Here is a 13,521-nt window from a genome sequence, read left to right as displayed (position 1 = left end):
AGACAGGAGAAATTGCTTTCAGAATAAAAAGTTTTGCCAAGGAAAAAAGCATATTTGAGTCAGAGATGAGAATATGCCAGGCAGCTGTGTCCCACAGCATCTCCTCTTGCTGTTTAGTATAAATTAGGAAACTGAAGCTCCTTAGAGGCCACTCGGAATGAAGCTAGGAAGACAGGTCTTAAAAGGGCAATGCTAATGAACCCATAGATCTGCTAGGGATCCAGAACCAGGCACAGCCTTTCCCCTGCTGGCTCACCCCTCTCCCACCCTGCCATACCTGTTGGTATTTATTTTCCCAAGGACTGCAAGACGAGGTCAAGCCCGGCCATGCTGAAAACAGAATGGTTCCAGGAATCTTGCTGAGAAGTCCAAAAATATCTACCATCCCACAGGCAACTTTATCTGCCCAGTATTTTTTAATCAGGTCATCCGACTACTAACAGTGCCTGGTAATTTTTCTTGGGGCAGTGAACATAAACCTAAACTAATTCAGGATAATGTTGTACATGTTTATTAGTATTCTTACTTCTTATCAGTTTGGATCTATAGGCTCACCAAATTTTCTTTCAGATTTCAGGTCTTTAGGCTCATTTACAGGACAGACCAACACTCGGGAGCCTTACTTTTGATTCTCCTATTACATGCAAGTTGCATAATCATGTTGTAAGTGAAAAATGATGTTGTAATGAAATCCTTCTAGGACTTCCAGGAATAAACTTTCTTAAATGGGGTCCAAGATGAAATAGCCTTACACTAAATTCAAGGCTTATAGCAACTATTTCAAGGCACCAGTGTGAGAGTGTGTGCACTTGGGAAATAGGAGACACTCCATTTGAGTTCTCTGTGTCCACAGATAATGCCACTGTCTTCTGCAGGCTACACTGAAAACCTTGGCATCCCCTTGGACTGCCTCTTCCCATCACTTATATCCAACATTTCACCAAGACCTATCATGTGTTTCCTTGAAATATTTCTTTCATTTATACCTTCTTGTCCATTCTATTTGCACTTTAGTCCTGGGTCTCATCAGATAGTGCTTAGATTACTGCATAAATCTAGCTAGCTTCCCAGATTCCAGCCTCTCCCTCCTTTAATCTGTCATAAATTCAGCTTCCAATCTATATAGAATGGAAAAATCTTTTTTGCCAATTTTTAGAGCAATATATAACAAGGTTCATATTTTATATTTTAAACAGTATTTCTTATTCTTCATCCAACATACAATAGACATCATTTTTAAAAAAGCATAGTGAAAAATTGTTGTCTTAGGAAGGAATGAGATAATTCAGATGAAACATCCTTATGTATTCAGAAACATTATACCAATGTAAAGAATTAAAGAAAAAAGTCTTTCAGAAACACTTGAGAAACATTTGTAACAGGCTTATGCATAATTTTATGGTTCACTGTTTATAAAAACTGTCAACAATCAATGCTCCAGATATTGGATCAAGATGGTGCTCTGAGAACACACTTTTGCCCTAAATACCTAAACGTGACAGAAAAGAATCTGAAAATCCTGAAAATAAAGAAAAATCACAAAATGATTAGGAATCCCTGAAGAAAACCAACTAGAAAGGAATAATGGATAAAACCACAGCCTAGAATGCATTTAGAAGAGAACTGCTCTTAGAGTGGAAAATATCAAAGGCACCTGAAGCTCAGAGACTTCAGGTACAGAGATTAGGAAGTGTTCCTATTAGAACTGCCTTGGTGGTAGCTTTGGATTCTGCTTTTGGAATAGCCAAATGTGTCGTGTTCCTTCTCTAACTTCTGTGTGGGTTAAGTGGTGGCTACAAAGGTCTTTGCCCCCAGGCTAATGCATGGGATTCTTGGGTAAGAAAGATGTGGCAGTGACTCTGGTGGCTATTTGATACATAAGGGGGAATGCTTGTGCTAATAACAAGGAGAAATCGATGCCACATACCTAGAATACTCAAGGCAAGCATAATTTCAGTGAAGTCTTTGATTTACCTGGAGCTAATTAAGCTCCATTCTTTTCTGTGCCCATTTTGTATCTTCTACAGATCTCCCTTATATCAATTATTATATTGAATCATATTTGATAACAGAAAGAGGCAATAACAAATATAAATGTCATTTTATGGTTAGATTTCAGACCTATGAGAACACAGCAGCTTTTGTATCACTATAGAATACAACTCAAAATACTTTTCCTTGGGTTTTCTTAGACTCTAGTCTAATAGGACAGCCATGGCTTATAATCAATTAAAGACAGACATAAAACTACCCATTGCATAATTATTTGCTTATAATTGCCACAAGTAAACAACGAAGAGAGCAAAAATCAAGAGACCAAGTGTAGCTCATCTAATCCCAACACAGAGTAGGTTTGCTAAGGTAATCAGGAGGCTAGATTATCTGAGGCATTAGAAGACATATTAAATATCTTGATATTGATTCCAACAGCAAGGCCCTTGAAAGTTTTCAATCAGGGATTGATATGATCTTATTTTCAATTATAAAAGATCACATTGGGTTATGGGTAGAAAGAGAGTCAAGAGAAGCAAGAATGAACCCTAGCAGGCCAGTTAAAAAGCTGTGGTAGTTGGGTGCCTGGGTGGCCCAGTTGGTTAAGCGTCTGACTTCAGCTCAGATCATGCTCTCAAGGCTTGGTGAGTTTGAGCCCTTTATGGGGCTGTCTGCCATCAGCACAGAGCCTGCTTGGCTCAGAGTCATATTGTTCACTGCTCTCTCTGTCCCTCCCCCACTAGCTCTTGCTCTCTCTCTGTCTCTGTCTCAAAAAATAAAAAAAAAAAAAAAAACATTTAAAAAAAAGCCGTGGTGGTATTCAGGTGAAAGTGGTGGTGGTTAGGGGCAGAATGATGGTAGTAGAAATAAAGTTGAAAAACATAAAGAATAAGAATTAAAATCAAGGCAATTTGGTGATGGAATAGATGTAGAGAGTGAATGAGAGAGAATGATCTCCTGGTCTCTCTTTGGTGGTAGTGCCATTCATGGAAGTGTACTACACTAGAAGGAAAAAAGAGACTGAGTTCAGTTTTTATGTGCTGAAGGTGAGATCCCCATAAAACATCCAAATGGAGAGGTTGAAGTAGGAAGTTAAGTTGCTGGATACCCAGGCTTGGAAGTCAGAAAAAAGATCTGTGCTGAAAGTATACATTTGGAAATTGTCCTTTTCCAGAAGATTGAAGACTTGAGCATAGATAATTTTGCTTAGAGAGAATATTAGTAAGAAAAAAAAGAAAGTCTAGAACTAAACCTTAAGAAACTAGCACCTAAAGTTTGAGGCTAGGAGGATGAGACAATGAGTCTGAGAAATGGTAGCCAGAGTAGTGAGAAACTATGAGAGTGCAGTCTCACTGAATCGAGGGACAGTGATTTCAAGAAGCAATCATAATTAATGTCAATTGGTGATGAGAAGCTGAATAAGATAAAGACCTTTCCAATGATCTGCTATTCCTATCTAAAATGGCTCAGACACACGGCCAGCAAGCTGGTGCTAGCTTTCAACTGGAAACTCAGTTGGGACTGTCACTGGAATCCTCAGTTCTTCTCCATAAGGACCACTCTATGAGCACTGTTTGGGTTTCTTCACATCATGGCAACCTGCTCCAACAGCAAGTGTTCTAACATATAGGAAGTCTCTTAGGGTATGAGCTTAGAGAATGGCACAATATGTCTACTATATTCTATTGGTCAAGCAGTCATATTGTTCACCAAGATTTGATGGTCTGGGACATAGAACGCAATTTTTGAAAGACGATTGTCAGAGAAATCATGGCAGTTTTAGTCTAACATAGACGTCAATATTTGACATATACAATCTATTCATTACAACATGATTTATAAACAGAAAAGATTGGATATAACCTAAACAATCATCATTAGGATCCTAGTTAAGTAAATTTATTTAAATTTATAAAATAAAATACTAGGTACCCATGAAAAAAACAATGGAGATACTTTTAATACATTATGGAAATTTTAGTATGAGATGTTATTGGGTTAAAAAAGCAAGAATAGAACAGTTTGCATAGTGTGTTAGCATTTATGTAAAAGGAGGGAAATAGAATGCATTTGTACTTACTTGTATATGCATAAAACATCCAGAACATGCATACTCAAAGCATTATATCACCGCCAACAGAGCAAAACTTAGTTGTTGGGTGGGGGGAAAATCTTAATATTTGTATACATAAAGCACAGTTACATAGTGCAAAATCAGATATACACTATATCTGCATATTAAACTTTGGGTTTTAATATTTTTTAATATTTAATAACTTTGGGTTTAAAATTTTTCCTCATTTAATCAGGAAAAAAAATGTCTTCAAAGGCTGCTTGGTGGATTGATGATGAAAAAAGTTTGCGAAACATTGATCTAGGATATAAAGAAATGAGTCTAAATGGTTGTCTGAAAGGGTAGACATAGGTCACTGAAGTAAGAAAGCAATGAGAACGAGCATGTTTAAGTTGTACTCTTTCATATTGTTTGATATTAAAAACATGGGAAGATGATATCTACAAAAATTTAAATTAAAAATAAAATGTAAAAGGAGGTTATCCTTTTTATTTAATCATAAAATATCACTGAATAGGAGCTCTTTTAGCAAAAATCACAGTATATACAAATCCTATGCTAAAAAGTCTACTCTGGGCAAAGAATTTATAAATTTCGCTTAGTTATCTTGAATATTCAAAAGGGAGGCTGGTAAAGTGACACTTTATGCCAAACTTTAAAAGTCAGTTATTATGATTATATATTCAAGGGAAACAGTTTTGAAAGACAGGTTAGTGTACGTACCTGTTTTATTGTGAATGGATAGAAAGTGTGTTCTCATCCAAGGGGTGTGAGGGACCACTGGAGTTTTCTCAATGCTGAAGTGTTTCCTTCTTTTTTTTTTTTTAAAGATTTTATTTTTAAGTAACCTGTACACTGAATGTGGGGCTCAAACTCACAACCCCAAGACCAAGAGTTACATACTTCACTGACTGCACCATCCAGGCGCCCTTAAAGTGTTCCCTTCTTCACACTCCAGGATTGGAGGAGCAGCTCTAAGATCTCGAGAGGTTAATACAATAGGAATAATAAAAGTCCTTAGCAACATATAGATTTGGGAAAAAATCTTTTAACATGTACCAATGGCACAAAGGAATGTGGCCATGGAGAATGTTGGGCAATTTTCCTGTTGTTTGGCTTACCCATGTAGAAAACTGGCTGAATAAACATGTCCTTGCTGTAATCTGTGATCCTTACCACTGAAAATCCACAGTAGGATTGTAGCTCTTCAATTGCTAAGGTCACCAGGGAAGGAGCAACATTAGACTTAACCCTGATATGTGGATGGCAGTATGTAATACTGGGAGCTGGACCATGTCCTCGAGGGAATCAGCCTCACCCAGTGTTGTAAGTAGCAGCCCACAACACAGGCCACATGGTGCTATGTTGCCACCAGGACAGAGTGAAATGATAAGAAATTTGGAAGCAGTGAACGCTTATGACTTAGCCTAATACTGGCCTTGCAAAATAGTGGCTATTTTGTTATCAGAGTTCCTATCTTCTTCCAAAGATCCCAGTTGATACTGATGAAGCTAACTTAATTGCATAGAAATTCCACAGAGATTACATGGACACAAAGCCCTGAAAATACAAAGCACACATAGACCATCCATCATTTTCCAGATTTACACCCAGGTCACTTTATGTGCAGCTCTGATCACAACTGTCTTTTAGAAAAGACTGAATACATGTGGTGCAGCCTAAATCGTAAGTTCTGTTCAACAATGTATACAAGCTAATGCTGAAAAGCACTATGGGGATACATAGCCACTCCCAGCCAACTTTGGATGCACTCCATTGCCTTGAAATACAGAGCTCTCTTGTGGGTTTCTCTATGGACACTCAGCTAGGAGTTGTTAGAAAGAGAATGGCGGGCTGCCATAACAAAATACCATACATTGGATGGTTTAAACAACAGAAATTTATTTCCTCACAATTTGGAGCCTTGAGGTCTGAGATGAGATGAGGCCAGAATGATCCAGTTCTGGTGACAGCCCTCTTCCTGGCTTGCAGATGGCTGCCTTCTTGCTGTGTGCTCACGTGGCCTTTACTCAGTGCATTCAGAGAGAGGGAGTGGGGAAGCAAGGCAGCAAGGGAGCAAGGGAGCAAGAGATCTTCCTCTTCTAGTAAGACTACCAATCCTAATCATATTGGATTAGCTAACCTTTATGACCTCTTAAAATTTTTTTAATGTTTATTTATTTTTGAGAGAGAGAGAGAGAGAATGAGAGAATGAGTGGAGGATGGGCAGGGAGAGAGAGACACAGAATCTGAAGCAGGCTACAGGCTCTGAGCTGTTAGCACAGAGCGCGATGCAGGGGTCAAACTCAAGGACCATGAGATCATGACCTGAGCTGAAGTTGGACACCCAACTAACTGAGCCACCCAGGTGTCCCCCTCTATGCCCTCTTTTAATCTTAATTAACCACCTAAAAGCCCTATCTTCAATTACAGTCACATTAGAGGTTAAGGTTTCAATACGTGCATTTGGGGGAGGAGGCAGTTTCACAATTCAGACTATAGCACCTATAAGCATAGATAAGAAATATTTAAATATCAGCAAGAAGGTGGGCCTGGCTGGCTCAATCAGAAGAACATGCGACTCTTCATTTTGGGGTTGTAAGTTTGAGCCTCAGGGTGGGTGTAACCATCACTTAAAATAAATAAACTTATAAATAAACTCATAAATAGATAAATATCAACAAGCAAATTTTAGGTTGCTTATTAGGGAGGTTAAGAATCACAACAGAAGAACTTGAAAAATGGAGCCATCTATTCAGAAAACAAAACATGGCACCCTTATCTAATACTGCATGCCCCTCTATTGGTAAATGTACATCTTGGCCCTGTGCCAAAGGCTTTTTTTTCCAATTGAAGTAAAATCCACGTAACAAAAATCACCATTTAATCCATGTCTAAGTGCATAATTCAGTGACTTCCAGTACTTTCACAAGGTTGTGCAACCATCTAACCCCAGAACATTTTTATTACTCAAAAAAGAAACCCTATACCTGTTAAGTGGTCACTTTCCATTCCCTCTATGCCCAGTCCCTGACACTGGTCTTCTAAAGTTCAGGAAAGAAAGTTATGAAGAGGTGCTAGTTCTTCTCTCCACTGAGGAAAAAAAAAAATAATGATGCTACTGAAAAAACTACTGGTACCACTAACCCAGAGTTTAACATAGAAATTGAGGCTTTGCCTTAATTCATCAAGGAAAGGACAACTTTACAGAAACATGGAGCCCAAGATCATAGAGAGGATCTCAGTTTCCAGTTTATCTCCAAATATTACATGAAACAGCTTAAAAAAAGTTATAGATATCATGTCCTCATACACCCTCCTCAACAAAGAAGCAGATTTTATGTTGAAATACATTTAGGAAATTCTAAGTTAAACTGTTAACAGATTTCTTTGCCAAGCAAACAGGATGAATAGAGTATGGTCAGGGAGATTTTGGTTTTTGTTTTAATTATCAGTGTAGAACACCAGTTACAACCTGACGTGTTTTGTTTTGTTTTTTTCACAACAAATGGACCAAAATCAGAGATGGATTTTATTTTTCAAAGAAGTCGAACCAATAATATATTACTTGCAAATTTCATACATAGTGTATAGACTTCTAGCTTCACTTAAAAATACTGGGTTAAGTGACAACTCTGGGCCCTTATCACTATTGGCAACAATTGGGTAGAGACGAGAGACAATTGCTGTTTTTAGAAGTATTATGCATGTCCAACTTTACCACAGTCTCCATTGAGTCCACTTCTTTCAGGTGTTAGCTTCTTAACCCCTGACGGCACTTGAATTTGCTTTTTCTGTTGCAGAACAGCCTCTACAGACAGATTGCAGAGGTACATTCTTTTAACCACACTTCAAGCACAAAGCCTCTAAATGGCAGGCAGATGTGAAGCATCATCCAATTTTTTACCACAATCTCAAACCTCCAATACTCAACACGAATGATGGGTAGTACTCCTATGGATCTAGCGACTAGATTGCAAAGTACAAAGTTTTTGAGTGGTGGGCCAATGACTAAATCTATTTTCAAAGGTATACAGAAATTTCTGCCTGAGTGGCAACTGGTCATTGCATATTGGTCTCATTGTAGGTACACAGAAGCTCACTTAGAATTAAAAAAAAAAATTGTGGGAGCCATGAGATGGAACAATAAGAGCAATAGCAAATAGTTTACAAAAATGAGTGTCTTTGCATATGTATGTCTCTCTCATGTAGACACACAAATATAGATACTGGTACTATAGATATAGGTACAGTTAAAGAATCTACATACTCATATTAGTTAAGGAGAGATCGTTTACCAACATCAGAAGAAGCAAGTGAAGCACAGAGGCTTATCAAAATTGCACATCTGCTCAGTGGTAGGACAGTAACTAGAATTTCCTTACATTTCATTTGTTGACATAGTGCTGGAAACTATTCTAAAGTTATTTCAAATACACATATTTCTGACCACCCCATTTAAATAAAAAAGCAATGACTTTACCAAAATTATTTTATGTACCTTTCAACTCTAAGACTGAAAAGTATAGCTATTCTTCCGTTAATAATTGTTAACCAAGTTTTAACTGAATATCCCAAGTTTTTGTCAGCAGTTGCATGCCATGCTATAATTTGTCTTATTGTTTATGACTATAAAACATGTTATTCATGTTAAATAGTGTAGGTCATCTAGTATAATCACATGGAGAGGAAGAACAAATTGAATCACGAGGATTCTTCTTAGGAGGAGCAACAGCTTTGTTTGGGAGGGATATACTTTGAGAAGTTCTAGGAAGCAAAGAGTAAGACCCTAAGAGCAAAAGAATCAGCCTAAAGTTGACTAAATGCAAAAAATGTTTTCTGTGGGTGAATTTCTTTTTTTTAAGTTTATTTATTTCTTTTGAGAGAAAAAGAGCATTAGCAGAGGAGAGGCAGAAGAGGGGTGGCGGGGGAGAGAGAGAGAGAGAGAGAGAGAGAGAGAGAGAGAGAGAGAGAGAGAATATCCCAAGCAGGCTCTGTGCTGATGGCTCAAAACCATGAACCATGAGATCACGACCTGAGCCGAAACCAAGAGACTGATGCTTAAGTGACTGAGCTACCCAGATGCCCCTGTGAGTGAATTTCTTGATGGAGAAATATATATGTGCAGCTGAGTTGATGTAGCACAAAAAAGAACACATTAAAATATCTGTGATTTACTTTAAACTTCTTAAGCATAGAAACTGTGATACTGTGTATATGCCAGTCAATTCAAACTTCAACTCTGAGGTAAACTATTGACCTAAAAATGCATCATGCAGGGTAGTTAGCTAGCTTGTTCCTAAAGCTCTCCTTATCTCCATCAACATCTGAGGCTTTTAGCATGACACTGATAATTAGCACATCAGAAATGGATTTTCTTTGGTGAAATTAAAAGCTTAAATAGCATGATGAATTTTTGAAAATGGACTTCATTGGTGAAATTAAAAGGTCATTATATGTGAATTGGTTGAGATATTGCATGAACAAGTATTATTGGTTAAACTGTGTCCCCTAAAAGCACATGTTGATGTTTTAACCCCCAGTACCTCAGAAGGTAAACTTATTTGGAAATAGGATTGCTGCAGATGTAATCAGATAAGATAAAGTCATGCTCAAGTTAGGAGGGCCGTTGCCAAAAATGACTGATGTTCTTTAAAAAGAAGAGAGAGAATCCTACACAGGTAGTCTGCCATGTGATGATGGAGGCAGAGACTGGAATTATACGGCTATAAACCAAGGAATGCCATGCATTGAAGGCTACCACCAGAACAGGCAAAGATTCTACCCAGAGTCTCACAAATAGCATGGCCCTGTTGACATCTGGATTTTGAACTTCTAGTGTCCAGAAGTATGACAGAATATATTTCTGTTGATTTCAGATATCCAATTTGTGATACTTTATTACTTTGAAACTAATACACAAGATATAAGATTCTGGAGAGGATCCTACCCTGCACCCTTAGGGATGGAATCTATATTAGTCAGGGTTCTCCAGAGAAAGAAATCTAATAGGACGTGTGTGTGTGTGTGTGTGTGTGTGTGTGTGTGTGTCTCAATGTATGTGTTACAAAATTTTATTATAAGGAATTGGCTCATGGAGTTGTGAAGTTTGGCAAGTCCCAAGATCTGCAAGGTGAGACAGCAAGTTGGAGACCCATGAGAACTCGTAGTGTAGTTCCAGTCTGAAGGCTAACAGACACAAAACACAGAAAGAGTCAATTTTTCCATTCTAGTCCAAAGGCAGGGGGGAAAAATGTCTAAATTTGAAAGGCAGTGAAGCAGGAATAATTCTTTCTTACTTAGGGGAGAGTCAACCTTTTTCTTCCATTCAGTCCTTCAAATGATTTGATGAGTTGTACCCACATTATGGAGGGAATCTTCTCTACTCAATCTACCAATCTATGTTAAGATGTTACTGTCGTATGAAAACACCGTCACAGAAACACTCAGAATAATATCTGACCAAATATCTGGGCACCTTGTGGCCCATTCAAGTTGACACATAAAGTTAACTTTCACAGCATTCTAGTTTGATCTCTAAGAAGTCTGGTGTCCCACCATTAGTTTAGGAGGATTGATGGTTACCTGGGACACCTGTAAAGGTAATAGAATCTTGTCTCTGAAACATGGTCATATCTGCCTAAGTGAACCTTTTGTACAAGGTGTGGTTGAAGCACCTGAAAGGACAAAGTATTAGAACTTGCTAAATTATTCATTTATTAACAGTGTTGGCCCACTATACTAATGAACGTCTGTTTAATAAATGTTCATTTTTGTGGCAGAATTTGAGGTGAGACTTATTTTCATTTATCCTGATAGCAAGTTTTGGGAGAAAGTGGTTAACCCTCATAATTCTCAAACGTTTCTGTGTCACAGTAACTACCAAAAAGAATGTAAAAGTTGTACCTGACTAAATCCCTGAGAAGGGCTTTGGCTCTACATAGGCTGAGAAACTGTCAGCATTCCAGCCATTTTCACTTGATTCCAGGGATATAGCATTCCCAGCTGGTATTTAGGTCATGTTACTCATTTAACTGCAATGTGACCTTGGGCTATTACTCTTTCTAAGCCTTAGTTTGGTCACTTGTAAAATGGGGAAAATAAAAGTACCCACCTCAAGTAGTAATGTGAAAATTAGATATAATAATTCATGTAACATATTTATTTTATTGCCTGTCAAACATCATTTAAGACTAATAATAATAATGGCAACTTGTAATAAATGCTTAAAATGTGACAGGCAAGAAAAATAACTGAAGAGAGATAAATGAGAATGATGATAAAAGGGACGGAGAGACTAAGAGATGGATTCATTTTCTATCGTCACTGTAACAAACTACCACAAATTCAGCGGCTAAAACAAACACAGATTTATTATCTTATAGATATATAGGCCCGAAGTCTATATAGATCACAAATCTTTAAATTAATTTTTTTTTCAACGTTTATTTATTTTTGGGACAGAGAGAGACAGAGCATGAACGGGCGAGGGGCAGAGAGAGAGGGAGACACAGAATCGGAAACAGGCTCCAGGCTCTGAGCCATCAGCCCAGAGCCCTACACGGGGCTCGAACTCACGGACCGCGAGATCGTGACCTGGCTGAAGTCGGACGCTTAACCGACTGCGCCACCCAGGCGCCCCATAGATCACAAATCTTTAGAGGAAGACTTCTGAGAACTACACAGAGCTAGGACTAAGGAGAGAGACACTTCTCCCTCCAAAAATACCCATTCTGAGTGACTTGTGAAGTGTGGCTACCTGGTACCTTATAGCCCATTTTTAGACCTATCTCAGTGTAGCCTGGCTTCTGGCCACTTGTCACAGAGCAGAGTGCCTCAAAGAGTGCTCTCTTCAACACTTTCTACTAAAAAACTGATTTTAAAAGGATGATTCAGGGGTGCCTGGGTGGCTCAGTCGGTTAAATGTCCAACTCTTGATTTCGGCTTGGGTCATGGTCTCATAGTTTTGAGAGCGAGCCCCATGGCAGGCTCCATGCTGGGTGTGGAGTCTGCCTAAGGTGTTCTCTCTCTCTCTCTCTCTCTCTCTCCCTCTGCCCCACCCCAACTCACATGTGCTCCCTCCCTCTCTCTTCCTCTCTCTCTAAACAAACAAACAAACAAACAAACCAAAAAAAAAAGGATGATTCAGATGGATTCAGCACACCAGTTCTAAAACAATAATGTCTTTCTATTTTTGAGTTGACTAGATTGTTTGAAATCACATTATTCAAAGAGCTGTACTTGAAATACTGTTAAAATGTCCATACTACCCAAAGCAATCTACAGATTTAATGCAGTCCCTATCAAAATACCAACAGCATTTTTCACAGAACTAGAGTAAACAATCCTAAAATTTATATGGAACCACAGAAGACCCTGAATAGCCAAATCAATCCTGAAAAAGAAGAATAAAAAGGGAGGTATCACAATCCCAGTTTTCAAGATATTCTACAAAGCTGTAGTCATCAAGACAGTATGGTACTGGCACAAAAATAGACACATAGATCAATGGAACAGAATAGAGAGCCCAGAAATAAACCCACAATTAAATGATCAATTAATCTATGACAAAAGAGGCAAGAATATGCAAGGAGAAAAAGATGGTCTCTTCAACAAATGATGCTGGGAAAACTGGACAGCTACATGCAAAAGAATGAAACTGGACCACTTTCTCACACCATACACAAAAATAATCTCAAAATGGATTAAACACTTAAATATGAGACCTAAAACCATAAAAATCCTGCATAGAGCACAGGCAGTAGTTTCTCGGACATTGGCCATAGCAACATTTTTCTAGATATGTCTCCTGAGGCAAGGGAAACAAAAGCAAAAATAAACTATTGGGACTACATCAAAATAAAAAGCTTCTGCACAGCAAAGGAAACAATGAAACTAAAGGACAACCTATGGAATGGGAGAAGATATTTGCAAATGACATATCTGATAAAGGATTAGTATCCAAAATATATAAAAACCATAATAAAACTCAATACCCCCAAAAAACCAATATCATTCAATTTAAAAATGGGCAGAAGATATGAACAAACATTTCTCTAAAGAAGACATCCAGATGGCTGACAGACACATGAAAAGATGTTCAGCATTACTCATCATCAGGGAAATGCAAATCAAAACCACAATGAGATATCACTTCACATCTGTCAGAGTGGCTAAAATAAAAAACACAAGAAACAACAAGTGTTCGTGAGGATATGGAGAAAAAGGAACCCTTGTGCACTATTGGTGGGAACGCAACCTGGTGCAGCCTCTGTGGAAAACATTATGGAGGTTTCTCAAAAAATTAAAAACAGAATTACCCTATGATCCAGTAATTCCACTACTGAGTGTTTACCTAAAGAATATGAAAACACTAATTAGAAAAGATATATGTACTCTTATGTTTATTGCAGCATTATTTATAATAGCCGAATTATGGAAGCAACCCAAGTGTC

Source organism: Herpailurus yagouaroundi, unplaced genomic scaffold (genome assembly GCF_014898765.1).
Source record: "Herpailurus yagouaroundi ecotype Mexico unplaced genomic scaffold, PumYag 29, whole genome shotgun sequence".
NCBI classification, from domain to species: domain Eukaryota; kingdom Metazoa; phylum Chordata; class Mammalia; order Carnivora; family Felidae; genus Herpailurus; species Herpailurus yagouaroundi.
This window is presented reverse-complemented; position numbering follows the sequence as displayed.